At 38.3% G+C, this 27,803-nt stretch overlaps 1 pseudogene; it reads left to right on the top strand.

Annotated features, from left to right (window-relative positions):
* Positions 1-26,738, top strand: part of LOC129563958 (vigilin pseudogene) — a 39,879-nt pseudogene extending 13,141 nt beyond the window's left edge.
* Positions 26,739-27,803: the final 1,065 nt, after the last annotated feature.

The raw sequence follows: 27,803 nt of genomic DNA, 5'->3' as shown, positions 1-27,803 counted from the left end.
AAATGAGTCAGCTCTTCACATCAGGTAGCCAAAATATTGGAGTTTCAGCTTCAACCTCAGTCCTTACAATGAACACCCAGGACTGATTTCCTTTAGGATGAACTGGTTGTATTTTCTTGCAGTCCAAGGAACTCTCAAGAGTCTTCTCCAGCACCACAGTTCAAAAGCATCAATTCTTCTGCGCTAAGCTTACTTTAAGTCCAAATCTCACATCCATACATGACTACTGGAAAAACCATAGCCTTGACTAGAAAGACATTTATTGACAAATTAATGTTTCTGCTTATTAATATGCTATCCAGGTTAGTCATAACTTTGCTTCCAAGGAGTAAGCGTCTTTTAATTTCATGGTTGTAATCACCATCTTCAGTGAGTTTGGAGCCCAAAAAATACAGTCAGCCACTGTTGCAACTGTTTCCCCATCTATTTGCCATGAAGTGATGGGGCCAGATGCCATGATCTTCATTTTCTGAATTCTGAGTTTCAAGCCAACTTTTTCACTCTTCTCTTTCACTTTCATCAAGAGGCTCGTTAGTACTTCTTCACTTTCTGCCATATGGGTGATATCAACTGCATTTCTGAGGTTATTGATATTTCTCCCAGAAAACTTGATTCCAGCTTGAGCTTCATCCAGCACAGCGTTTCTCATGATGTACTCTGCATATAAGTTAAATAAGCAGTATGACTATATACAGCCTTGAAGAACTACTTTTTCTATTGGGAATCAGTCTGTTTTTCCCTGTCCAGTTCTAACTGTTGCTTCCTGACCTGCATAAAGGTTTCTCAAGAGGCAGGTCAGGTGGTCTGGTATTCCCATCTCTTTCAGAATTTTCCACAGTTTATTGTGATCCACAAGTCAAAGGCTTTGACAGAGTCAATAAAGCAAAAATAGATGTTTTTCTGGAACTCTCTTGCTTTTTCCATGATCCAGCAGATGTTGGCAATTTGATCTCTGGTTCCTCTGCCTTTTCCAAAACCAGCTTGAACATCTGGAAGTTCATGGTGCACGTATCACTGAAGCCTGGTTTGGAGAATTTTAGCATCACTTTACTAGCGTGTGAGATGAGTGCAATTTTGGGGTAGTTTAAGCATTCTTTATCATTGCCTTTCTTTGGGATTGAAATGAAACCTGACCTTCTCCAGTCCTAAGGCCACTGAGTTTTCCTTTTTTGCTAACATATTAAGTGCAGCACTTTCTCAGAATTATCTTTTAGGATTTGAAATAGCTCAACTGGAATTCCATCACCTCCACTAGCTTTATTCATAGTGATACTTCCTAAGGCCCACTTGACTTCTGATTCCAGGATATCTGGCTCTAGGTGAGTGATCACACCATCATGATTATCTGGGTCGTGAAGATCTTTTTTGTATAGTTCTTCTGTGTATTCTTGCCACTTCAATATCTCCTGCTTCTGTTAGGTCCATATCATTTCTGTCCTTTATTGAGCCCATCTTTGCATAAAATGTTCCCTTGGTATCACTAATTTTCTTGAAGAGATCTTTAGTCTTTCCAATTCTATTGTTTTCCTCTATTTCTTTGCATTGATTGCTGAGGAAAACTTTCTTATCTCTCCTTGCTATTCTTTGGAACTCTGCATTCAAATGGGTACATCTTTCCTTTTCTCCTTGCTTTACACTTCTCTTCTTTTCACAGCTATTTGTAAGGCCTTCTCAGACAGCCATTTGCTTTTTTTCATTTCTTTTCCATGGGGATGGTCTTGCTCCCTATCTCCTGTAGAATATTACGAACCTCCAACATAGTTCATCAGGCACTCTGTCTATCAGATCTATTCCCTTAAATCTATTTCTCACTTCCATTGTATAGTCATAAGGGATTTGATTTAGGTAATATTTGAATGATCTAGTGGTTTTCCCAACTTTCTTCAATTTAAGTTTGAATTTGACAATAAGATGTTCATGATCTGAGCCATACTCAGCTCCCGGTCTTGTTTTTGCTGACTGTATAGAGCTTCTCCATCTTTGGCTGCAAAGAATATAATCAATCTGATTTCGGTGTTGACCATCTGATGATGTCCATGTGTAGAGTCTTCTCTTGTGTTGTTGGAAGAGGGTGTTTGCTATGACCAGTGTGTTCTCTTGTCAAATCTCTATTAGCCTTTGCCCTGCTTCATTCTGTACTCCAAGGCCAAATTTGCTGTTACTCCAGGTGTTTCTTGACTTCCTACTTTTGCATTTCAGTCCCATCAAATGAAAAGGACATCTTTTTTGGGTGTTAATTTTAGAAGGTCTTGTAGGTCTTCATAGAACCTTTCAACTTCGGCCTCTTCAGCATTACTGGTTGGGCCATAGGCTTGGATTACCATGATATTGAATGGTTTGCCTTGAAAACTAACAGATCATTCTTTCTTTTTTGAGATTGCATCCAAGTACCGTATTCCGGATTCTTCTGTTGACCATGATGGCTACTCCATTTCTTCTAAGGAATTCTTGCCCACAGTAGTAGATATAATGGTCATCTGATTTAAATTCACCCATTCCAGTCCATCTTAGTTCGCTAATTTCTAGAATATAGACAATTGAGCTTATCTTATTGTTTTATTTTTCAATTTGTTGATATGGTGTATCATGTTGATTGATATGCATATACTGAAAAATCCTTGCATCCCTGGAATAAACCTGGCTTCATCATGGTGTATGAGCTTTTTTATGTGTTGTTGAATCCTGTTTGCTAGAATTTGGTTGAGAAATATTGCACTTATGTTCATCATAAATATTGGCCTGTTATTTTCTTTTATTGAATTGTCTTGGTCTTGTTTTGGTATCAGGGTCATTGTGGCCTTGTGGAATGTGTTCAGAAGTGTTCCTTCATCTGAAAAATTTTGGAACAGTTTCAGAAAATTGGACATTAGCTCTTCTCTAAATGTTTGATAGAACTCCCCTGTGAAGCCATCTGGCCCCTGACTTTTGTTTTTTGGGAGAATTTTGATCACAGTCTCAATTTCAGTGTTTGTATTTGACTTGTTCAAAAATTATTTTCTTCTTGATTATCTTGGGAGATTGAACTTTTCTAAGAATCTGTCCCTATCCTCTAAATTGTCCATTTCATTAGCATATAGTTGCTCATAATATTCTGTTATGCTCCTTTGTATTTTTGTGTTGTCTGTTGTAACCTCTCCTTTTTCTTTTTTTTTTTTTTAATTTATTTAATTTAATTGGAGGCTAACTACTTTACATTATTGTATTGTTTTTGGCATACATTGACATGAATCTGCCCCAGGTGTACATGTGTTCCACATTTTGAACCCCCCCTCCCACCTCCCTCCCCATCCCATCCCTCTGGTTCATCCCAGTGCAACAGACCAGAGCATCCTGTACCATGCCTCGAACCTGGACTGGTGATTCATTTCACATATGATAATATACCTGTTTCAATGCCATTCTCCCATATCATCCCACCCTCGCCCTCTCCCACAGAGTCCGAAAGACTGTTTTATACATCTGTGTCTCTTTTGCTATCTTATACACAGGATTATCACTATCATCTTTCTACATTCCATATATATGCCTTAGTATACTGTGTTGGTGTTTTTCTTTCTGGCTCACTTCACTGTGTATAATAGGTTCCAGTTTCATTCACCTCATTAGCACTAACTCAAATATATTATTTTTAATAGCTGAGTAATACTCCATTGTGTATATGTACCAAAGCTTTCTCATCCATCCGTCTGCAGATGGACATCTACATTGCCTCCATGTGCTGGCTATTATAAACAGTGCTGTGATGAACATTGGAATAGATATGTCTCTTTCAATTCTGATTTCTTCAGTGCTATTGCTGGGTCATATGGCAGTTCTGTTTCCAGTTTTTTAAGGAATCTCCACACTGTTCTCCATAGTAGCTGTACTAGTTTGCATTCCCACCAACAGTGTAAGAGGGTTCCCTTTTCTCAACACCCTCTCCAGCATTTATTGCTTGTAGACTTTTGGATAGCAGCCATTTTGCCTGGCGTGAAATGGTACCTCATTGTGGTTTTGATTTGCATTTCTCTGATAATGAGTGACATTGAGCATCTGTTCATGTGTTTGTTAGCGATCTGTATGTTTTCTTTGGATAAATGTTTGTTTAGTTCTTTGGCCCATTTTTTGATTGGGTCATTTATTTTTCTGGAATGGAGCTGCATGAGTTGTTTATATATTTTTGAGATTAATTCTTTATCAGTTGCTTCATTTGCTATTATTTTCTCCCATTCTGAAGGCTGTCTTTTCACCTTGCTTATAGTTTCCTTTGCTGTGCAGCGGTTTTTAATTTTCATTATGCCCCATTTGTTTATTTTTGCTTTTATTTCCAATATTCTGGGAGGTGGGTCATGGAGGATTCTGCTGTGAATTATGTCGTAGAGTGTTTTCCCTATGTTTTCCTCTAGGAGTTTTATAATTTCTGGTCTTACATTTAGATCTTTAATCCACTTTGAGTTTATTTTTGTGTATGGTGTTAGGGAGTGTTCTAGTTTCATTCTATTACTAGTGGTTGACCAGTTTTCCCAGCACCACTTGTTAAAGACACTGTCTTTTCTCCATTGAATATTCTTGCCTCCTTTGTCAAAGATAAGGTGTCCATAGATGCATGGATTTATCTCTGGGATTTCTATTTTGTTCCACTGACCTATATTTCTGTCTTTATGCCAGTACCGTACTGTCTTGATGACTGTGGCTTTGTAGTCGTGCCTAAAGTCCGGCAGATTGATTCCCTCAGTTCCATTCTTCTTTCTCAAGATTGCTTTGGCTATTCGAGGTTTTTTGTATTTCCATACAAATTGTGAAATTATTTGTTCTAGCTCTGTGAAAAATACCGGTGGTAGCTTGATAGGGATTGCATTGAACCTATAAATTCCTTTGGGTAATATATTCATTTTCACAATATTTATTCTTCCAATCCATGAACATGGTATATTTCTCCATCTATTAGTGTCCTCTCTGATTTCTTTCACCAGTGCTTTATAGTTTTCTATGTATAGGTCTTTTGTTTCTTTAGGTAGATATAGTAGTAAATATTTTATTCTTCTCGTTGCAATGGTGAATGAAATTGTTTCCTTAATTTCTCTATTTTCTTATTATTAGTATGTAGGAATGCAAGGGATTTCTGTTTGTTGATTTTATATCCTTCAAATTTATTATATCAATTGATTAGCTCTAGTAATTTTCTGGTAGAGTCTTTAGGGTTTTCTGTGTTGAGGTCATGTCATCTGCAAACAGTGAGAGTTACTTCTTCTTTTCCAATTTGTATTCCTTTTATGTCTTTTTCTGCTCTGATTGCCGAGGCCGAAACTTCCAAAACTATGTTGAATAATAGTGGTGAGAGTGGGCACCCTTTTCTTGTTCCTGACTTAACCTCTTCTTTTTTATTTCTAATTTTGTTGATTTGATTTTTCTCCCTTTTTTTTTTTTTTTTTTTGATGAGTCTGGCTATTGGTTTGTCAGCGTTGTTTACATTTACTAAGAACCAGCTTTCAGTTTTATTAATATCTGCTATTGTTTCCTTCATTTCTTTTTCATTTTTTTTTGCTCTGATCTTCATGATTTCTTTCCTTCTGCTGACTTTTTGGTTTGTTTTTCTTTTTCCAGCTTCTTTAGACATAGAGTTAGGTTGTCTGTTCAATGCTTTTCTTGTTTCTTGAGGTAGGAATGTATTTCTGTACACTTCCATCTTAGACCTGCTTTTGGTGGATCCCATAGGTTTTCGGTCATCGTGTTTTAATTGTCATTTGTTTCTAGGAATCTTTTGATTTCCCTTATTATTTAGTCAGCAACCTCTTTATTATTTAGTAATGTTTTGTTTCATATCCATGAGCTTGTGGTTTTTGCTTTTTTTTTTTTTTCTATTTTTCCTTTTGTTGATATCTATTCTCATAGTGTTGTGGTCAGAGAAGACACCTGATATAATTTCAATTTTCTTAAGCTTACTGAGGTTTGATTTGTGTCCCAACATGTGGGCTATGCTGGAGAATGTTCCGTGTACACTTCGATGCATGATACAGGATGCTCATGACTGGTGCACTGGGATGAACCAGAGGGATGGGATGGGAAGGGAGGTGGGAAGGGGGTTCAAGATGGGGAATACATGTACACTCGGGGTGGATTCATGTCAACGTATGGCAAAACCAGTACAAAATTGTAAAGTAACTAGCCTCCTATTAAAATAAATAAATTAAAAAAAAAAGAAAAAATAAACTGTATTCTTCTGCGTTTGAATAGAAAATCCTGAAGACTTCAATTAGGTCCATTTGGTCTAATGTTTCATATAAGATTTGTGCTTCCTTATTAATTCTCTGTTTTTATGATCTGTTCATTGGTGTAAATGTGGTGTTGAAGTCCTGTACTATTAGTGCATTACTGTCAATTTCACTTCTTAAGACTGTTAGTCTTTGCCTTATGTATTGAAGTGCTGCTATACTGGGTGCATAAATATTTACAATTTTTATGTCTTTTTTTTTGATTTATACTTCTTTGTCTCTCAAACTATTCTTTATTTTAAAGTCTATTTTTTTCTGAAATAAAGATTTCCACTCTAGCTTTCTTTTGGTTTCCGTTTGCTTGGAGTAGGTTTTTCCATCTTTTTACTTTCAGTCTGAATGTGTCTCTAGGTCTGAAGTGAACCTCTTGTAGGCAGCATATATATGGGTCTTGCCTTTATATCCATTCAGTCTGTATCTTTTATTTGGTGTATTTAATCAGTTTATTTTAATGTAATTATTGACATATATTTCTATTGGTATTTTATTAATTATTTTGGGTTTGTTGTTGTAGGTCTTTCCTTTCTCTTGTTTTTACTGGCTGTGTAAATCCCCTTAGTATCTGTTTTAAGGCTGCTTTGGTGGTGTTAAATTCTCTTAACTTTGATTTGTCTGTAAAGCTTTTGATTTCTCCATCAATTTTTAATGAGATCTTTGCTGGGTGTAGTAATCTTAGCTGTAGAATTTTTTTCTCTCTCTCAGTACTTTGAATATATATTGCCATTCTCTTCTGGCCTGCAGTATTTCTGCTAAAAGATTTACTGTTAATCATATGGATTTTTCCTTGTACGTTGTTTCTTTTTCCTTGCTGCTTTTCATATTCTTTCTTTGTGTTTCATTTCTATTAGCTTGATTAATGTACCTTCATGTGTTTCTCCTTGGATTTATCTTGTAAGGGACTCTGCACTTCATTGCCTATTTCCGTTCTCACGTTGGGGAAGTTTTCAACTATAATTTCTTCAGAAATTTTCTCAGTACCTTTTATTTTTTTTCGTCCTCTGGGACTCCATAACTCAAATGTTGGTCCACTTAATATTGTCCCAAAGGTCTCTGAGGCTATCCTCCTTTCTCTTAATTCTTTTCTCTTTATTTTGCTCTTCAGCAGTTATTCCCACCATTCTATCTTCCAGCTCACTTATCCATTCTTCTGCCTCAGTAATGTTATTGGTTCCTTTTAGAGTATTCCTTATATCAGTAATTGTTTTATTCACCTCTGCTTCCTTATTCTTTATTTCTTCTATTTCCTTTGTGATTGTATTAACTGTGTTAAATGTTTCTTGCATTTTCTCAATTCTATTTTCAAGTCTTCAGAGCATCTTTACTACCATTATTCTGAATTTTCTTTCAGGTCAATCACTCATTTACTCTTAGTTTTTCTTTTTTTTTTTGGTTTCTACCTTCTTCTTTCATTTGTGCTGTATTTCTCTGTCTTTTCTTTTTTCTCTAACTTGGTCCACTTGAGGTCTCATTTTCCCAGGCTTTAGGGTTGTAGTCCTTCTTCCTTTTGGTTTTTGCCCTTGGAGGGAAAGGTTAGTTGGGTGATTTGTGTTTACTTCTTGTTAGGTGTGACTTATCCTTGTGTTCTAGTGGGAAGAGATCAAGCAAGCAATTACAGAAATAATGAGACATATACACACACTTCCAACAGTTATAACCAAAATATTCTAAAGAAAAGAGTGTAGGAGATTGACTCAGTGAATAAGGGAAACCAAAGTGATATTGACCAATTAAAAGCAGAGCTAGCTAATGCTCAATATATAAAACAGCATGAGCAGAGTGCCAACTGAGGAATATAGCAAAGAGAGCTTAACAACTTAACTTACTTGCTGAAAAAAAAAAAGCATGAAGGAAAAAAGGAAGAAGAAAAGAGGAAAAAAAAGACAAGAAGGGAGGGAAAATAGAAAAGGAAGGAGTGGAAAAGAGGCAAAAAGAAAGTGAAAAGAAACATAGAAAAGCAGAGAAAAATAGAAGTATGTGAAAAAGATTTATATATATTCAAGAACAGCTACAGCCAGTAAAGAACTATAAGAAAAGCAGTTGACGGGGAGGGAACAAGATGGTGGAGGAATAGGACAGAGGGACAACTTTTTCCCCAACAAATTCATCAAAAGAACATTTGAACACCGAGTAAATTCCACAAAACAACTTCTGAATGCTGGCAAAGTACATCAGGCACCCAGAGAAGCAGCCCATTGTCTTCGAAAGGAGGTAGGAAAAACATAAAAGATAAAGAGAGACAAAAGAGGCAAGGACAGAGCTCGGTTCTGGGAAGGGAGGCTTAAAAAAGAGAGGTTTCCAAACACCAGGAAACACTCTCACTGGTGAATCTGTGGCGAGCCTTGGAACCTCAGAGGGCAACATAACCAGGAGGAAAAAGAAATAAATAATTAAAACTCACAGATTACCCGCCCAACTGTAACTCCCAGCAGAGAAGCAGTGCAGACGCCCGCAACCGCCACTAGCAAGCAGGGTCTGGGCAGGGAGGCATGGGCTCCATTGTTTAGAATAAGGACCGGGCCTGAATGCCACTTGGGCAACCTGAGGGAGATGACTATCGAACAGCTACCCCGTGAAAAGGTGAAAAGCCCTAACCTAAGACTTCACCAGACCAGCTCACAGAAGAAAGGACTGAGCAGAGTTAGCTGGCTGAGGATGTCCCATCCTCCATCCCACACCAAGGAAGGCAGGGGAGGGCAGCCAGAGCTGGAAGGGAGCAATCGCGGCCCCAGAGAGGCATCTGATACTGCCGGGAGCCAGCGAGGGAAATCCTACCCATGGCAAAGGTCAACTGGGGAAGAGGCCTGACGGGCAAAGGCTAATCAGGACTTGAGGAACCCCCTGGACTTACCTGAGCATCTACCCCAAAGAAAACCGGAGTCTGGCTGCTTTACTATCTTACGCCTCTTACCAAGTCCTCTAATACTTACGGGGGCTTCCCCCCAACCACCTTTCTCTGAAAACATTAATTCAGAGCTGTAGTTTAAAAGTTCTCCTCGGCTTAATAGGAGTGTTCCAATCCAAGCCCCTCTGATAGCTTTCTAACTTGCATGACAAGTTTGTCCGGGCTCTTACAACTATGAGTGTGACTGTTTATAGCCTCCCAGCCATGCAAGGACAGAAAGCCTAATATTCTAAAATACAGGAATCTGTTGAAGAAGTTAAAATCATTAGAATAGTACTAAAAAAGATTTCATTGTTGAATCAATGCTTGCTGCAAAGTTTCCTCTATCTATTGTATCCTTGGAAATATATTAATCACATATAGAGAATATAAGTAGTGGCCTTTGATTTAACCACATCAGATCTTAAGTTAATAAATTCCTTTCTTGTAGCTCACTACACCTGTGCCTTATAGGAATGTAACTTTGTCATGTGTCTAGAACCTGACTTTAGGAAAATCATCTTAAAAGAATATAAGACTTTTTCTAGCTAACTAACCTTTGTTAGGAGAGAGGGCCATAAACTGTTAGCAGGCCACCTGGTCAGAAGATGATGCAAAACACCCAAAACTTTTGTATATCATGAAACATACAAAAATAAGCCCTGATCATGATAAGGGTCAAGACTGCTGACCCCACGCGATTTTGGCGTGACTCTATACCTCCCTTTCTCTGTTTCTTATGCGCATAACTTAGGGTATAAAAGCAGCACTGGAAAATAAAGCTTTGGGCCTTGCTCACTGAAGCTTGGTCTCCCCGTGTCGTTCTTTCTCTTTTTCCATCCTTTTCTCTATTCTCCTTTTTCTGGTTGAGATCCTTGGAGCGCTGGGCCCTCTGAGTTTACTTATCTGCCTGGGCTTCTAAGACCCACTCGAGGGGGTGCCCTGGTGGGGTACCTCCAGTGATTCGAGAGGGCGCCTGTGGCCTACGTAAACAGAGCAAACCCCATGCTGGGGTTTTATTGGTTTCCAGCATAAACCAAGGAATCATCAGCCCCTGTCTCTCTTTCTCTCTTTCTCTCTCTCTGACGCCGACGCCGTTCATCCCGAGGATACCCTGGGCCGTATCGAGGCTGGTCCCCGATATGATACCAAACTGCAAGCAGGCTTTGTTGCTAACCAAGACTTCTTGGGTTTCTGGCCGGTCGACATCCGCCTGAGAAAGTGCGTTGATTGTACACTCAGGAAACCGAGCAGCAGGGACCAGGGAAGCGATAAGTCACAGCGACCATGATTGCCAAACACCTGATCACCTGAGCTGCTCGGACAGGGGAAGGGCACAAAACGCAGGCCCAACCAAGTCTGCACCTTTGTGGAATACCCGACTACCTGAACTGGAGCAGCTTAAACCTGGGAAGTACATGCAACCCAGTGCCAGCCTTAAACAGTTCCTGGCAGAACAACCTAGAACCTGTGCAGTGTAGACTGGGACAGCACACGTGCCATGAGTGGGGGCAAACCCAGTGTGGCTGAGCCACCACGAGCAATCCCTACAGACACCAGAGATACTTGTCTGCAGCGTTCCTCTCTTCCCAGAACACGACTGAACAAGTGAGACTTAAAAAGTGTCCACCACCGCCCCCTAGTGTCAGGGTGGAAATTAGACACTGAAGAGACAAGCAAACAGAAGCTAAAACAGAGGGAACCACCTTGGAAGTGAGAGACTGATACATCTAGAGGATACTGCAATAATAAGACTGAAAACCAGAGGCTGGAGGCTTAAGTCCAAATCCTGAGAACACCAGAAAACTCCTGACTCCAGGGAACATTAATCAATAGGAGCTCATCAAACACCTCCATACCTACACTGAAAGCAAGCACCACCCAAGGGTCAACAAGTTCCAGAGCAAGACATACCATGCAAATTCTCCAGAAACACAGAAAAATAGCCCTGAGCTTCAATATACAGGCTGCCCAAAGTCACTCCAAACCCATTGACATCTCATAACTCATTACTGGACACTTCATTGCACTCCAGAGAGAAGAAATCCAGCTCCACCCACCAGAACACCGACACAAGCTTCCCTAACCAGGGAACCTTGGCAAGCCACTGGTCCAAACTCACCCACAACGAGGAAACTCCACAATAAAGAGAACTTCACAAACTGCCAGAAGAAGGAAAGGCCACCCCAAACACAGCAATATAAGCAAGATGAAGAGGCAGAGAAATACCCAGCAAATAAAGGAACATCATAAATGCCCACCAACCCAAACAAAAGAGGAAGAGATAGGGAACCTACCTGATAAAGAATTTCAAATAATGATAGCAAAATTAATCCAAAATCTTGAAAACACATTGGAGTTACAGATAAATAACCTGGAGACAAACATAGAGAAGATGCAATAAAGGTTTAACAAGGATTTAGAAGAAATAAAAATGAGTCAATATACAATGAATAATGCAATAGATGAGATAAAAAACACTCTGGAGGTAACCAACAGTAGAATAATGGAGGCAGAAGATAGAATAACTGAGTTAGAAGACAGAATGGTAGAAATAAATGAAACAGAGAGGAAAAAATAAAAATGAATGAAAAGAAATGAGGACAATCTCAGAGACATCTGGGACAATGTTAAATGCCCCAGCATCCAAATCATAGGAGTCCCAGAAAAAGAAGACAAGAAGAAAGAACATGAGAAAATACTTGAAGATATAATATTTGAAAATTTCCCTAAAATGGGGAATGAAATAATCACCAAAGTTCAAGAAACCCAGAGAGTTACAAACAGGAGTAACCAAGGCGAAATACCCCAAGACACATAATAATCAAATTAACAAAGATGAAACACAAAGAACAAATACTAAAAGCAGCAAGGAAAAAGCAACAATTAACACACAAGGGAATCCCCATAAGGATAACAGCTGATCTTTCAACAGAAACTCTTCAGGCCAGGAGGGAATGGCAGGGCATACTTAAAGTGTTGAAAGAAAATAACCTACAGCCCAGATTACTATACCCAGCAAGGATCTCATTCAAATATGGAGGAGAAATCAAAAGCTTTACAGACAAGCAAAAGCTGAAAGAATTCAGCATCACCAAACCAGCTCTCCAACAAATGCTAACGGATCTTCTCTAGACAGGAAACATAGAAAGAGTGTATAAACTCGAACCCAAAACAAAAAAGTAAATGGCAACAGGATCATACTTATCAATAATTCCCTTAAATGTAAATGGGTTGAATGCCCCAACCAAAAGACAAAGACTGGCCAAATGGATACAAAAACAAGACCCCTATATATGTTGTCTCCATGAGACCCACCTCAAAACGAGGGACAAATACAGACTGAAAGTGAAGGGCTGGAAAAAGATATTCCATGCAAACAGAGACCAAAAGAAAGCAGGGGCAGCAATATTCATATCAGATAAAATAGACTTTAAAACAAAGGCTGTGAAAAGAGACAAAGAAGGACACTACATAATGATCAAAGAATCAATCCAAGAAGAAGATATGACAATTATAAATATATATGCACCCAACATAGGAGCACCACCATATGCAAGACAATTGCTAATAACTATGAAACGGGAAATTAACAATGACAAAATAATAGTGGGAGACTTTAGTACCCTACTCACACCTATGGATAGATCAACTGAACAGAAAATTAACAAGGAAACACAAACGTTAAATCATACAATAGACCAGTTAGACCTCCCTGATATCTATAGGTCATTTCACCCCAAAACTGTGAATTTCAACTTCTTCTCAAGTGCACACGGAACCTTCTCCAGGATAGATCACATCTTGGGCCAGAAATCTAGCCTTGGTAAATTAAAAAAAATTGAAATCATCCCAAGCATCTTTTCTGACCAAAATGCAGTAAGACTAGATCTCAATTACAGGAGAGAAACTATTAAAAATTCCAACATATGGAGGCTGAACAACACGCTGCTGAATAATCAACAAATCATAGAAGAAATAAAAAAAAAAGAAATAAAATATGTATAGAAATGAATGAAAATGAAAATACAACACAAAACCTGTGGGACACTGTAAGGGCAGTGCTAAGGGGAAGCTTCATAGCAATACAGGCACAGGTTAAGAAACAAGAAAAAGTCAACGAAATAACCTAATTCTACACCTAAAGCAACTATAAAAGGAAGAAATTAAGAACCTCAGGGTTAGTAAAAGGAAAGAAATATTAAAAATTAGGGCAGAAATAAATGCAAAAGAAACAAAAGAGACCATAACAAAAATCAATAAAGCCAAAAGCTGGTTCTTTGAGAGGGTAAATAAATTTGACAGATCACTAGCTACACTCGTCAAGAAACAAAGGGAGAAAAATCAAATCAATAAAATTGGAAATGAAAATGGAGAGATCACAACAAACAACACAGAAATACAAAGGATCATAAGAGACTACTATTAGCAATTATATGCCAATAAAATGGACAACTTGGAAGAAATGGACAAATTCCTAGAAAAAGACAACTTTCCAAAACTGAACCAGGAAGAAATAGAAAATCTTAAGAGACACATCACAAGCATGGAAACTGAAACCATAATCAGAAATCTTCCAGCAAACAAAAGCCCAGGTCCAGATGGCTTCACAGCTGAATTCTACCAAAAATTTAAGGAAGAGCTAACACCTATCCTACTCAAACTCTTCCAGAAAATTGCAGAGGAAGGTAAACTTCCAAACTCATTCTATGAGGCCTGCATCACCCTAATACCAAAACCTGACAAAGATGCCACAAAAAAAAGAGAACTACAGGCCAATATCACTGATGAACATAGATGCAAAAATCCTTAACAAAATTCTAGCAATCAGAATCCAACAACACATTAAAAAGATCATACATCATGACCAAGTGGGCTTTATCCCAGGGATGCAAGGATTCTTCAATATCTGCAAATCAATCAATTTAATACACCACATTAACAAAATGAAAACTAAAAACCATATGATTAAGCCTTTGACAAAATTCAACACCCATTTATGATAAAAAAAAAACCCTGCAGAACGTGGGAATACAAGGAACATTCCTCAACATAATAAAAGCTATATATGACAAACCCACAGCAATCGTTATCCTCAATGGTGAAAAATTGAAAGCGTTTCCCCTAAAGACAGGAACAAGACAAGGGTGCCCACTCTCACCACTACTCTTCAACATAGTTTTGGGAATTTTGGCCACAACAATCAGAGCATAAAAAGACATTAAGGGAATCCAAATTGGAAAAGAAGAAGTCAGACTCTCACTGTTTGCAAATGACATGATCCACTACACAGAAAACCCCAAAGACTCTAACAGAAAATTACTAGAGCTAATCAATGAATATAGTAAAGTTTCAGGATATAAAATCAACACACAGAAATCCCTTGCATTCCTATACACTAATAATGAGAAAATAGAAAGAGAAATTCAGGCAACAACTCCATTCACCTTGCAAAAAAAAGAATAAAGTACTTCAGAAAATATCTACCTAAAGAAACAAAAGACCTATATATAGAAAACTATAAAACACTGGTGAAAGAAATCAGAGAGGACACTAATAGATGGAGAAATATACCGTGTTCATGAATTGGAAGAATAAATATTGTGAAAATGTATATATTACCCAAAGGAATTTATAGGTTCAATGCAATCCCTATCAAGCTACCACCGGTATTTTTCACAGAGCTAGAACAAATAATTTCACAATTTGTATGGAAATACAAAAAACCTCGAATAGCCAAAGCAATTTTGAGAAAGAAGAATGGAACTGAGGGAATCAACCTGCCGGACTTCAGGCACGACTACAAAGCCACAGTCATCAAGACAGTACGGTACTGGCATAAAGACAGAAATATAGATCAATGGAACAAAATAGAAAGCCCAGAGATGAATCCATGCACCTATGGACATGTTATCTTTGACAAAGGAGGCAAGAATATTCAACGGAGAAAAGGTAATCTCTTTAACAAGTGGTGCTGGGAAAACTGGTCAACCACTTGTAAAAGAATGAAACTAGAACACTCCCTAACACCATACACAAAAATAAACTCAAAGTGGATTAAAGATCTAAATGTAAGACCAGAAACTATAAAACTCCTAGAGGAGAACATAGGCAAAACTCTCTCTAACATAAATCAAAGCAGAATCCTCCATGACCCACCTCCCAGAATATTGAAAATAAAAGCAAAAATAAACAAATGGGACCTAATGAAAATTAAAAGCTTCTGCACAGCAAAGGAAACTATAAGCAAGGTGAAAAGACAGCCTTCAGAATGGGAGAAAATAATAGCAAATGAAGCAACTGACAATGAAGCAATCTCAAAAATATACAAGTAACTCCTGCAGCTCCATTCCAGAAAAATAAACGACCCAATCAAAAAATGGGCCAAAGAACTAAAGAGACAGTTCTCCTAAGAAGACATAAAGATGGCTAGCAAACACATGAACAGATGCTCAACATCATTCATAATCAGAGAAATGAAAATCAAAACCACAATGAGGTACCATTTCACACCAGTCAGAATGGCTGCTATCCAAAAGTCTACAAGCAATAAATGCTGGAGAGGGTGTTGAGAAAAGGGAACCCTCTTACACTGTTGGTGGGAATGCAAACTAGTACAGCCACTATGGAGAAGAGTGTGGAGATTCCTTAAAAAACTGGAAATAGAACTGCCATACAACCCAGCAATCAAACTTCTGGGCATACCCACTGAGGGAACCAGAATAGAAAGAGACACATGTACGCCAATGTTCATTGCAGCACTCTTTATAATAGCCAGGACCTGGAAAAAACCTAGATGTCCATCTGCAGATGAATGGAAAAGAAAGCTCTGGTACCTATACACAATAGAATATTACTCAGCCATTAAAAAGAATACATTTGAATCAGTGCTAATGAGGTGGATGAAACTGGAGCCTATTATACAGAGCGAAGTAAGCCAGAAAGTAAAACACCAATACAGTGCACTAACACATATATATGGAATTTAGAAAGATGATAATGATAACCCTATATACGAGACAGCAAAAGAGACACAGATGTATAGAACAGTCTTTTGGACTCTGTGGGAGAGGGTGAGGGTGGGATGATATGGGAGAATGGCATTGAAACAGGTATATTATCATATGTGAAATAGATAGCCAGTCCAGGTTCAATGCATGATATAGGATGCTCGGGGTTGGTGTACTGGGATGAACCAGAGGGATAAGATGTGGAGGGAGTTGGGAGCGGGTTTCAAGATGGGGAACACATGTACACCTGGGGCAGATTCATGTCAATGTATTGCAAAACCAATACAATAATGTAAATTAATTAGCCTCCAATTAAAATAAATTAATTAATAATTTAAAAAAAAGAAAATCTGTTGAATATATAAGAAACAAAATCAGAAAAATCACCAAAAAAATGTAAAAAAGAAAACAAATTCCTGAAATTATTGTTTTAAAACAAGAAAAACAAAGAGGAAAACTCCACAGAACCACAAAAGTCTCATGGAAGGTAGAAATATGTAGGGGGAATAATCAGTGTGATTTATAAGAAAAAAAAAAGGAAAAAAAAAAAAAAAAAACGTTCTCAAGGTCATAGTTCTTCTTGGTTTTGGAGTTTGCCCCCATGGATGGGGCTGGTTTAGTGTCCTGTGATGTTTTCTTGATTGGGGGAGCTTTTGCCTACATTCTGGTTCTGAAGGGCTGTGTAGTGTCCAGTAATAGGTTTTGAAGTGTCTGTGTGTTCAGTATGTCTTTGGGCTGTCCTTCTGGCTTTGGTAGTGTTAGACACATCTATTTCTGCAGCCGCTTCAAAGTGGCCCTCTCAGCATATCTTCACTGCTTCCAGGCCACTATTTGTCCCTGGAATCATTGCCTATGCTTCTATTCCCCAGTCCGACCCCGCACTACTAGCAGAAGCTTGCCAGGTAAGGATTTGTTTGGATCTTTTCTTGGCTCCCCGACCATGCCTTCTGCATTGTGGAAAATTGTGTCATCTTCCCTCAGTTCCCTGAGCTTGCACTCTATGTCATGGGTCTTGTGTGCATTTGTCTTTGCTCACCAGGCTGCCCTATATTTCACCAGATTTGTGTGCACTTATTTCATCTGACAGTCTGCCCACTATGTCGTGGGTTTTGTGTGTTCTTATTTTGGCTCTTCAGCCCACCCTCTTTACCGCAGGGCTTCTAGGGGCTTCTCACCATTGCCTGAGCCTGCCATCTGGTTGAGGTCACTGTTTACGGGCTGTGGGCTGCTTACAGGCTGATAAGTTGATCTTTCTCTCTTTTATGCCCTCTAAGTTCCTGCTTTGTCCAATTTTCCAAGACTCCACAACTATCCCGTGGGTCTGCCTAAAAGGGACCTTCCCTGTGCACAGGAACTCCTCCAATTTTAGGACTTCTTCCCTCCTTTGGGGCACAGGCTCCTATCCAGAAATTCTCAGTCTTTTCCTTTTTAATGTCTCCATCCTCTCTCCTGGATGACATCTTTTGAAGGAGGTCGCCATTATCTTCGTTACCTCCACCATAGTTTTGCCTCTGGTCAAACAACAGGGAGGGAACACAGCCCCGTTCATCAATTGAAAGGTGGATTAAAGATTTACTGAGCATGAACCTGCTCAGCAGAACAAGACCCAGTTTCACCCTCAGTCACTCTCTCCCATCAGCAAAAAAACTAACCAAACTGATCACATGGAACACAGCCTTGTCTATCTCAAAGAAACTTTGAGCCATGCCATATAGGGCCACCCAAGATGGATTGGTCATGGTGGAAAGTTCTGACAAAACATGGTCCACTGGATAAGGAAATGACAAACCACTTCAGTATTCTCGCCTTGAGAACCCCATGAAAAGGCAAAAGGGTAGAACACTTAAAGATGAATTCCCCAGGTCAGGAGGTCCCCAATATGTTACTGGAGATCAGTGAAGAAATAACTCCAGAAAGAACAAAGAGACGGAGCCAAAGCAAAAGCAACACCCAGTTGTGGATGTGACTGGTAATGGAAGCAAAGTCCAATACTGTAAAGAGCAATATTGTATAGGAACCTGGAAAGTTAGGTCCATGAATCAAGGTAAAGTGGAGGTCGTCAAAACAGGAGATGGCAAAAGTGAACATTAACATTTTAGGAATCAGCGAACTAAAATGGAATGGAATGGGTGAATTTAACTCAGATGACCATTATATCTACTACTGTGGGCAGGAATCCTTTAGAAGAAATGGACTAGCCATCAGAGTCAACAAAAGAGTCTGAAATACAGTACTTGGATGCAATCTCAAAAATGACAGAATGTTCTCTGTTTGGTTCCAAGGCAAACCATTCAAAATCACAGTAATCCAAGTCTATGCCATGACCAGTAATCCTGAAGAAACTGAAGTTGAATAGTTCTATGAAGACCTACAAGACCTTTTCATTATACGGGACTGGAATGTAAAAGCAGGGAGTCAAGAGCCACCTGGAGTAACAGGAAATTTTGGCCTTGGAGTAAAAAACAAAGCAGGGCAAAGTCTAACAGAGATTTGCCAAGAGAATGCACTGGTCATAGCAAACACCCTCTTCCAACAACACAAGAAAAGACTCCACACATGGACATTACCAGATGGTCAGTGCCGAAATTGTCTTGATAATATTATTTGCAGCCAAAGATGGAGAAGTTCTATAGAGTCAGCAAAAACAAGACCGGGAGCTGACTGTAGCCCAGATCAGGAACTTTTATGCCAAATTCAGACTTAAATTGAAGAAAGTAGAGAAAATCACCAGACCATTCATGTATGACCTAAATCAAATCCCTTACGATTATACAGTGGAAGAGACAGATTCAAGATATTCGATCTGATAGACAGAGTACCTGAATAACTATGGACAGAGGTTCATGATATTGTACAGGGCAGTGATCAAGATCATCTCCACGAAAAAGAAATGCAAGAAGTCAAAATGATCATCTGGCAAGGCCTTACAAATAGCTGAGAAAAGAAGAGAAGCTAAAAGCAAAGGCGAAAAGGTAAGCTACATTCATTTGAATGCAGAGTTCCAAAGAATAGCAAGGAGAGATAAGAAAGCCTTCCCCAGTGATCAATGCAAAGACATAGAGGAAAAAATAAAATGGGAAAGACTGGAGATCTCTTCAAGAAAATTAGAGATAACAAAGGAACATTTCATGCAAAGATGGGCTCAATAAAGGACAAAAAGGGTATGGACGTAACAGAAGCAGAAGATATTAAGAAGAAATGTCAAGAATACAAAGAAGAACTATACAAAAAAAGATCTTCGTGACCAAGATAACCACGGTAGTGTGATCACTCACCTAGGGCCAATGCGAAATCAAGTGGACCTTAGGAAATATCACTAAGAAGAAGGCTAGTGCAGGTGATGGAATTCCAGTTGAGCTATTTCAAATCCTAAAAGATGATGCTGCGAAATTGCTGCACTCATTATGCCAGCAAATTTGGAAAACTCAGCAGTGGCCACGAGACTGGAAAATGTCAGGTTTCATTCCAATCGCAAAGAAAGGCAATGCCAAAGAATGTTCAAACTACTGCACAATTGTACTCATCTCACACACTAGTAAAATAATGATCAAAATTCTCCAAGCCAGGCTTCAACAGTACATGAACTATGAACTTCCAGATGTTTAAGCTGGATTTAGAAAAGGCAGAGGAACCAGAGATCAAGTTGCCAACAAGCAAGCGAGTTCCACTAAAACATCTGCTTCTGTTTTATTGACTACACCAAAGCTTTTGACTGTGTGCATTACAACAAACTGTGGAATATTCTTGAAGAGATGGGAATACCAGGCCACCTTACCCACCTCTTGAGAAATTTGTATGCAGGTCAGGAAGCAACAGACTGGTTCCAAATCGGGAAAGGAGTACATCAAGGCTCTATATTGTCACCCTGCTTTTTAAATTATATGCAGCAAGGTGAGAAGACAACCTTCAGAATGGGAGACAATAATAGCAAATGAAGCAACTGATAAAGGATTAATCTCCAAATTATACAAGCAGCTCCTGCAGCTTAATTCCAGAAAACTAAGTGACCCAATCAAAAAATGGGCCAAAGAACAAAACAGACATTTCTCCAAAGAAGACATAAAGATGGCTAATAAACACATGAAAAAATGCTCAACATCCCTCATCATCAGAGAAATGCAAATCAAAACCACAATGAGATACCATTTCACACCAGTCAGAATGGCTGCTATCCAAAAGTCTACATGCAATAAGTGCTGGAGAGGGTGTGGAGAGAAGGGTACCCTCTTACACTGTTGGTGGGAATGCAAACTGGTACAGCCACTATGGAGAACAGTGTGGAGATTCCTCAGAAAACTGGAAATAGAACTGCCATATGATCCAGCGATCGCATTCCTGCGCATACATACCGAGGAAACCAGAATTGAAAGAGACACATGTACTCCAATGTTCATTGCAGCACTGTTTATAATAGCCAGGACATGGAAGCAACCTAGATGTCCATCTGCAGATGAATGGATAAGAAAGCTTTGGTACATATACACAATGGAGTATTTCTCAGCCATCAAAAAGAATGCATTTGAATCAGTTTTAATGAGGTGGATGAAATTGGAGCCAATTATACAGAGTGAAGTAAGCCAGAAAGAAGAACATCAATACCGTATATTAACGCATATATATGGAATTTAGAAAAATGGTAACCTAAACCCTGTATAAGAGACTGCAAAAGAGACATAGGCATTTAGAACAGTCTTTGGGACTCTGTGGGAGAGGGTGAAGGTGGAATGATTGGAGAGAATGAAATTGTAGCATGTATATTATCATAAGTGACCAGTCCAGGTTCGACGCATAAATTTTCCTCTGTTCAAAAAAAATAAAATAAAATAAATTATATGCAGTGTACATCGTGTAAAATGCTGGGTGAATGAAGCATACGCTGGAATCAAGGTTGCTGTGAGAAATATCAATAATCTCAGATATGCAGATGAAACCACCCTTATGGAAGAAAATAAAGAAGAACTAAAGAGCTTCTTGATGAAAGTGAAAGAGAAGTGAAAAAGTTGGTTTAAATCTCAACATTCAGAAAACTAAGATCATGGCATCGGGTTCCATCTATTCATAGAAAATAGATTGGAAAACAATGGAAACAGTGACAGACTTTCTTTTTGGAAGCTCCAAAGTCACTGCAGACAGTGACTGCAGCCAAGAAATTAAAACTCTTGCTCCTTGGAAGAAAAGCTATGATCAACCTAGACAGCAAATTAAAAAGCAGAGACATTATTTGTCAACAAAGGTCTGTCTAGTCAAAGCTATGATTTTTCCACCTGTCATATATGGATATGAGAGTTGGGCTATAAATAAATCTATGCACCAAAGAATTGATGCTTTTGAAATGTGGTATTGGAGAAGATTCTTTAGAGTCCCCTGGACTTTAAGGAGATCCAACCAGTCAATCCTAAATGAAATCAGTCCTGAATATTCATTGGAAGGACAGATGCTGAAGCTAAAACTCCTATATTTTGGCCACCTGATGCAAAGAACTGACTCACTGGAAAAGACCCTGATATTCGGAAAGATTGAAGGCAGGAGGAGAAGGGACCACAGAGGGTGCAATGGTTGGATGGCATCACGGACTCGATGAACATGAGTTTGAGTAAGCTCCAGGAGTTGGTGATGGACAGGCAAGCCTGGTGTGCTGCAGTCCATGGGGTCGCAAAGAGTCGGACATGACTGAGTGACTGAAATGAACTGAACTGAACTGAGCTGAACTGTACTGACCCTCTCTCCTACCTCATTTCAGGAAGCGTAGCCTGTGCTGCTGGAGGTCTGGAGCCTTCTCTCCCCTAGAGGTTAGGAGTTGTTTAGTATCTTGATGTGTTTTTGGTGTATTTCTTGGGAGTCGAATGAACTCCCCTTCTTACTTCAATGTCATCTTCTTCCACTGCCTGAGTCAGAACACTTTAAGTTTAAAATATCACTGAGCAAGTAAAAGGAATAGAGAAATGATATATGCTATAACATAGTTGAATCTGAAAAGCATTATGTAAAGACAAAGAAGTGATTTGTGTTGTATGGCAAAAACCACAACAATATTGTAAAGTAATTAGCCTCCAATTAAAGTAAATTAATTAATTAAAAAAAGAAGCAAAGTGAAAAGAATCCTTGTACAATTTGATAATGCTTTCATTAAATTTCCAGAAAAGGAAAGTTTATAAAGGAAAAAAATAAATGAATTGGTTTTGCCGGGGTGTAGAAACAGAAATACCTGCAAATGATCATGAGGAACTCTTTGGGGTGATGAAAATGTTCTAAAACTGGGTTTTGGGGTGGTTGTAAAGAACTGTAAATTAACTAAAATTCATTAAATTTTATGCATAGATTATGCAAATTTTATAGTATATAAATTATTCTTCAAAAGCTCTTAAGCAAAGTGAGAAACGTTGCAAATATGATACTATTGAAGACTAGAGAGTTGTATTTTTCAAAAAATAATTCTCAGCCAGCAGTGCAAATGCTGAAAAACTTCAGCACTGGTTTATACAAAATGAGGTTTGAGATGACTCTGATAAGAAAATTCAAAGGATCTATTTCTGATATTTAACAAAATGGTTGTTCTTTCCTCACTGTCCTTATAATTTGAGCCTTATCTTGGTATTCTTATAATATTAGAATAGATAAACCTTGGATATTTTTGCGAAGTCGTACAAATATTAAGATTTCAATGTTTATTGATGAGTTTATAGATTAATTTAGAAAGAAATTTTCTTTAAAATATTTATTTTTCCCACACAGTAATATGTAAAAAGGCAACTACAAGATTTTTCTAGCTATTGATCATTTAACTGCAACATATCTAAATAGCTAAAAATCAACAATGAATTTTTAAAAAAAAAGAAATTAACTGAGCACCAAAGTAAGTACTTTCAAAAGGAAAAGGATGTTACTGTTTTAAATTCAGAAGATAATCTTGGCACTCCAACCTCCAAAAATAAATTCACTGAACGCCTAGATAAAATAAGTTGGTTGGAAAATTATCAGGAACCTGCTGCATCCTCAAGCAGTAATAGTCAACCTATCAGGACCTCAATAATCACTCAAGTTTTTCATGTGCCTCTGGAGGAGAAACGATATGTGAATCAGCTTGAGGAAGGTACACAAGCAAAATTCTGTCTAGAGATCATGCAAAGAACTGGTTCCAACCTGGAAATAACTTATATCAAAAACAAAGGCCTCTACATTACAGTCTCTGGAAAACCAGAAATTGTTGCAAAAGCTCAAAAGGAGATTTTTGCACGTTTTGGGAAGCAATTTTTAACTACAGCTTCCATTCCCAAAGAAAATTTTTGCTCCATTTTAGGCAAGACTAGAGAAAAACGACAGGACCTGGGACAAAAAGTTACAACCAACATTCAGACCTTATGCCCAGTTAACTACACCAGCTGGATCAATATTGGCACCAAAGAGGTTATGAGAAAGGCTCCATGTGAAGTCCTATTTTTGTCTACTGAACAAGACAAATATGCTGAAGAAAGGTCAGCTGTGGAGAAAGCATTTCCTTCTTTCATTGCTGAACCATACAATAAAACTTTTGACAAAATCCTACAGAAAACAGAAGCACAAATCCACAATTCACCATCTAGTGCCGATCAGACACAAATAAGATTTCCTGAAAAAAAGCAATAAGGACCTCAGGATCTGGATTTCTTAAAGAAGATTTTTGAGAATACTCCAGAGAAAACACACACCCATAGATGTGGAGATGAAATTTCCCAAGGGCAATTCTGTCCAGGAGATCCTGAAAAGAACTGGAGTTTCAGTAGAGATCTCACCCTCATATAGCATGTCAGATTCTGTGGCATATCAACATAAACCTGAAAATTTAAGGAAGGCATTTACTGAAGACTACGTAAAGACCAAGATTTATACTCTTTCCTCCATCTCTGCACCTTCATGGCTTCACAAATTTGTTATTGGTCAGAAAGGTCATAACATATCCACAGTTACTCAGAACATGCCAGAAGTTTGCATATAGTTTACTGGAGAAGATAAAATTACAATAAAGGGACCAACAGATGATGTTAAGTGTGCTCAAGAGCAAATTGAAGTCATAGTAAAAGATGTAATTAACAGGATGGATTATGCAGAAATTAATGTTGACTATAAGTTTCATAAATACCTGATAGGCAAGAAAGGTGCTTTTATAAATGGAATTAAAGAAAAGAATAAGGTTTCTGTGCTAATCTCACCTGAAAATGAAAAGAATAACTTGATAAGAATTGAGGGGGAGTCACGTGGTGTCCAACAGGCCAAGAAAGAACTTCTTGAACTTGCTTCTCATTTAGAAAATGAGCACAAGAACTTAACCATTGAACAAAGATTTCACCACACAATCATTGGACAGAAAGGCGAATGGATACGTGACATCCGTAAGAAATTTCCAGAAGTTGTGATTACTTTCCTTGACCCAGCACAAAAAAGTGACATTGTCCAGCTTACAGGCCCCAAAAATGAATTAGAAAAATTCACACAATATTTGAAGAATGTGGTGATGGACATTGTAGAAAGTAGCTATTCCATAACAATTCCCATCTTCAAAAGTCTTCACAAAAATATCATTGGAAAAGGAGGTGCAAACATAAAAAAATCTGTGCAGCAAGCAGCACCAAAATTACTCTTCCATCAACAAATAGCGACTCAGAAAATATTGTCATCAAGGGAAGGCCAGAAAACTGCAAATTGGCTTGTGATTTGATTCTTTCAATTCAGAAACATATAGGCAATATTTCAGAAGTAGAAATTTCTATTCCTTCCAACCTACACAAATCCCTTATGGACCCTAAAAACTGTTTGGTTGATGCAATCATGGAAGAATGTGGAAGCGTCCATATTCTCTTTCCAAACAACTCAGGACTTCAAAGAGTCATTGTTAGGGGACCTGACCAAAGTGTTGAGAAGGCCAAGAAAAAGCTCCTACAACTAGCAGAAGAGCAAAAGAGTTATTCTGTGGTCCTCCGTGTTAAACCACAGTATCATAAATTTCTCATGAGTAAAAAGGGAGGCAATGTTCCCAAAGTCTGTGAAGAGACTGGAGCACATTTCATTTTCCCTATCCCTGAAGATAAGGATCAAGAATTGATAACTATCACAGGGACAGAGAAGGCCATCAGAGATGTACGAAGTAAACTACATACTCTGATTACAAATCTAGATAATGCAGTGGAGGACAAGATAGTGATAAATCCTAAGTATCACCAGCATTTTTTTGTGCAAAGGGATCAGGTGTTACAGGACACGCCTGAGGAGTATGGTGGTGTCATTATTAACTTTTCACATTCAGGAAAACAGAGTAACAAAGTCACAATCAAAGGAGCAAGACCTTGTGTTGAAGCAGCCAAGAAATATATTCATGAGATTATTGAGGACTTGGACAATGAAGTCACAACAGAATGTGTTATCCCCCAGAAGTTCCATAATTTTTTAATGGGACCAATGTGTTGTCGAGTCAGACAAATCACTAAAGATTATAATGTCCAAATCAAATTCTCAGATAGAGAAGAAATTTCACTTACTAATAAAGAGCCAGCTATTCCAGAAAATAAGGAAGAAGGGGGAAAGAGCACTGCAAGAGATGCTTCCATTTCTCCAACAAAATGTGACACCGTATTTATCTCAGGCCAAAAAGAAAAGTGTGAGGCTGCCTTTGAAGCCCTTAAGACTCTAATTCCTGTCACTGCTGAAGTAAATGTTCCCTTTGATCTACACCGTTACCTCACTGGTCAAAAAAAAAGTAGGATACACAAGATAATGGATGAGTGTGAAGTTAAAATACAGATAGCAGCACCAGGATTAGAATCTGATATCATTTCCATCACTGGCCTTACTGGAGATGTAGAACGAGCCAGGGCTAAACTACAAGAACAAATCAAGACTCTACAAACCGAAATAGATCAACCATTCAAAAATTTCAGACTCAACTTAACAGTAGACCCCAAATATCACCCCAGGATCATTGGTCGAAAGGGCTCTGTTATCACTCAGATTTGCTTAGAACATAAAGTCAATATCCATTTTCCAAGAAAAGGGAGCAATGAGATACAGGACCAAATCACAATCATTGGATATAAAGCTAACACCCTAGCTGCCCGGGATACAATAATGAAAATGGTGCATAATTTCGAAAAATCAGTAACTATGCAAATTCCACTAAACAACCGTGTTTATGGACACATTATTGGATTCCATGGGAAAGCCATTCATAAAATCATGAATCAATTCCAAGTCGACATCTTTTTCCCTCTTAGAGGAGTCCAAGATGCAAACATTATCACGGTGACTGGACTCCCTAATAAGGTCACAAAAGCAATTGATCATATCCTTAGTCTAGAGGAGCATTTTCTGGCTATTGTTCCAAAGCATGAGTTACGAAGGGAGCATATGAAGAAGGTCATTTTGTGTAATTTATTACATAATCCATCCAAGAGTTTTGCAGGAAAATATGTTCCCTGTACTGCCAACAACATTCAGAAGATTCCGAACATGAGCAGCTCTCAAGAATTTCCCAGGTTGGAGAATCAAGTGGACTCTGAGACTCACCCTTGGAGATGCAGTGACCCCAAGCCAGAAATTGTCCCAGCAAACTTGCATAACATGTCATAAAAATTATCTCTAAACTGACTCAGCTTCTGGATCGCATGTACATTTCTTACACTTTAGCTCCAATACATCCCTCCTTAAATCCTCCAAAATATACTACAGTGAAAGTAAAGTGCTCAGTACTATGTGTGAAGTAATTACCAATGTAATGTCTAATTTCAACTCAAGACTTGCCTTTGAAACGTCAGTTATGGGATGAACTTTCCATTGCTTTAAATGTAATTCATTAAAATATTAAACTAATACCACATACTTCCTGAATTTCATGATTGGCTTACCATGTCATTTTTCACTTAACTTTCATTAAGAGAACTCAACAATATGGCAAGGAGATTACATCGGTCATCACTCCAAGGCATAAATTTTGACTTCACAAAAACTAAAACTGATGGTGCTATTTTTACCCGTTACCCGCATGTTTTCTTACTTGAATTACACATGATCTTCTCTTTTGTTGAGTGCAAGCAGCTTATTTGCCAACACCTGAAATTCTCATCTAGTTTGGTTTATATAATAATAGAGAGAAAAATAAACTTTGGACACCACCACCTGTGGTGCTGGACTGATTATCATAGTGGTGATGTTAGAAGGGATAAGAAAGACCAAGGGATGTAAAAAAAAAAAGTTACTTAGAATTGCCTTGGTTTTTCAGATGGTGTTTCTAATCGTCATTTGGAGAATTGAGTCGTCCACGATTATTTTTCATTCTCCAGTCATATTGTTTTACCATTTTCGGTTAGTTTCTGCTGTACAACAATGTGGATCACCTATATGTATACATATATACCCTTCCTTTTGAACGTCCCTCTCAATCCCCATCCCATGCCCTCTAGGTCATCACTGAGCTCCCCGTACTATACAACAGCTTGTCACTAGTTATTTTAACCATGGTAGTGTATATATGCCAATTCATCCCATGCTCACCTTTCCCTGCTGTGTCCACAAGTCCATTCTTTATGTCCCCTAGATAACACATTTCAAAATGCCTCCTTTGGGAAACTATGTGAGACCTAAGAAAAGACTATATTTTTCTTCTTTCCAGTAATCTATTAGTCTGGTAAGCCTTAA

Source organism: Moschus berezovskii, chromosome X (assembly GCF_049115385.1).
Source record: "Moschus berezovskii isolate FMDL1 chromosome X, NW_MosBer_1.0, whole genome shotgun sequence".
Taxonomy (NCBI): domain Eukaryota; kingdom Metazoa; phylum Chordata; class Mammalia; order Artiodactyla; family Moschidae; genus Moschus; species Moschus berezovskii.
The sequence above is the reverse complement of the archived record's forward strand: the minus strand, read 5'-3'. Positions and strand labels throughout refer to the sequence as shown.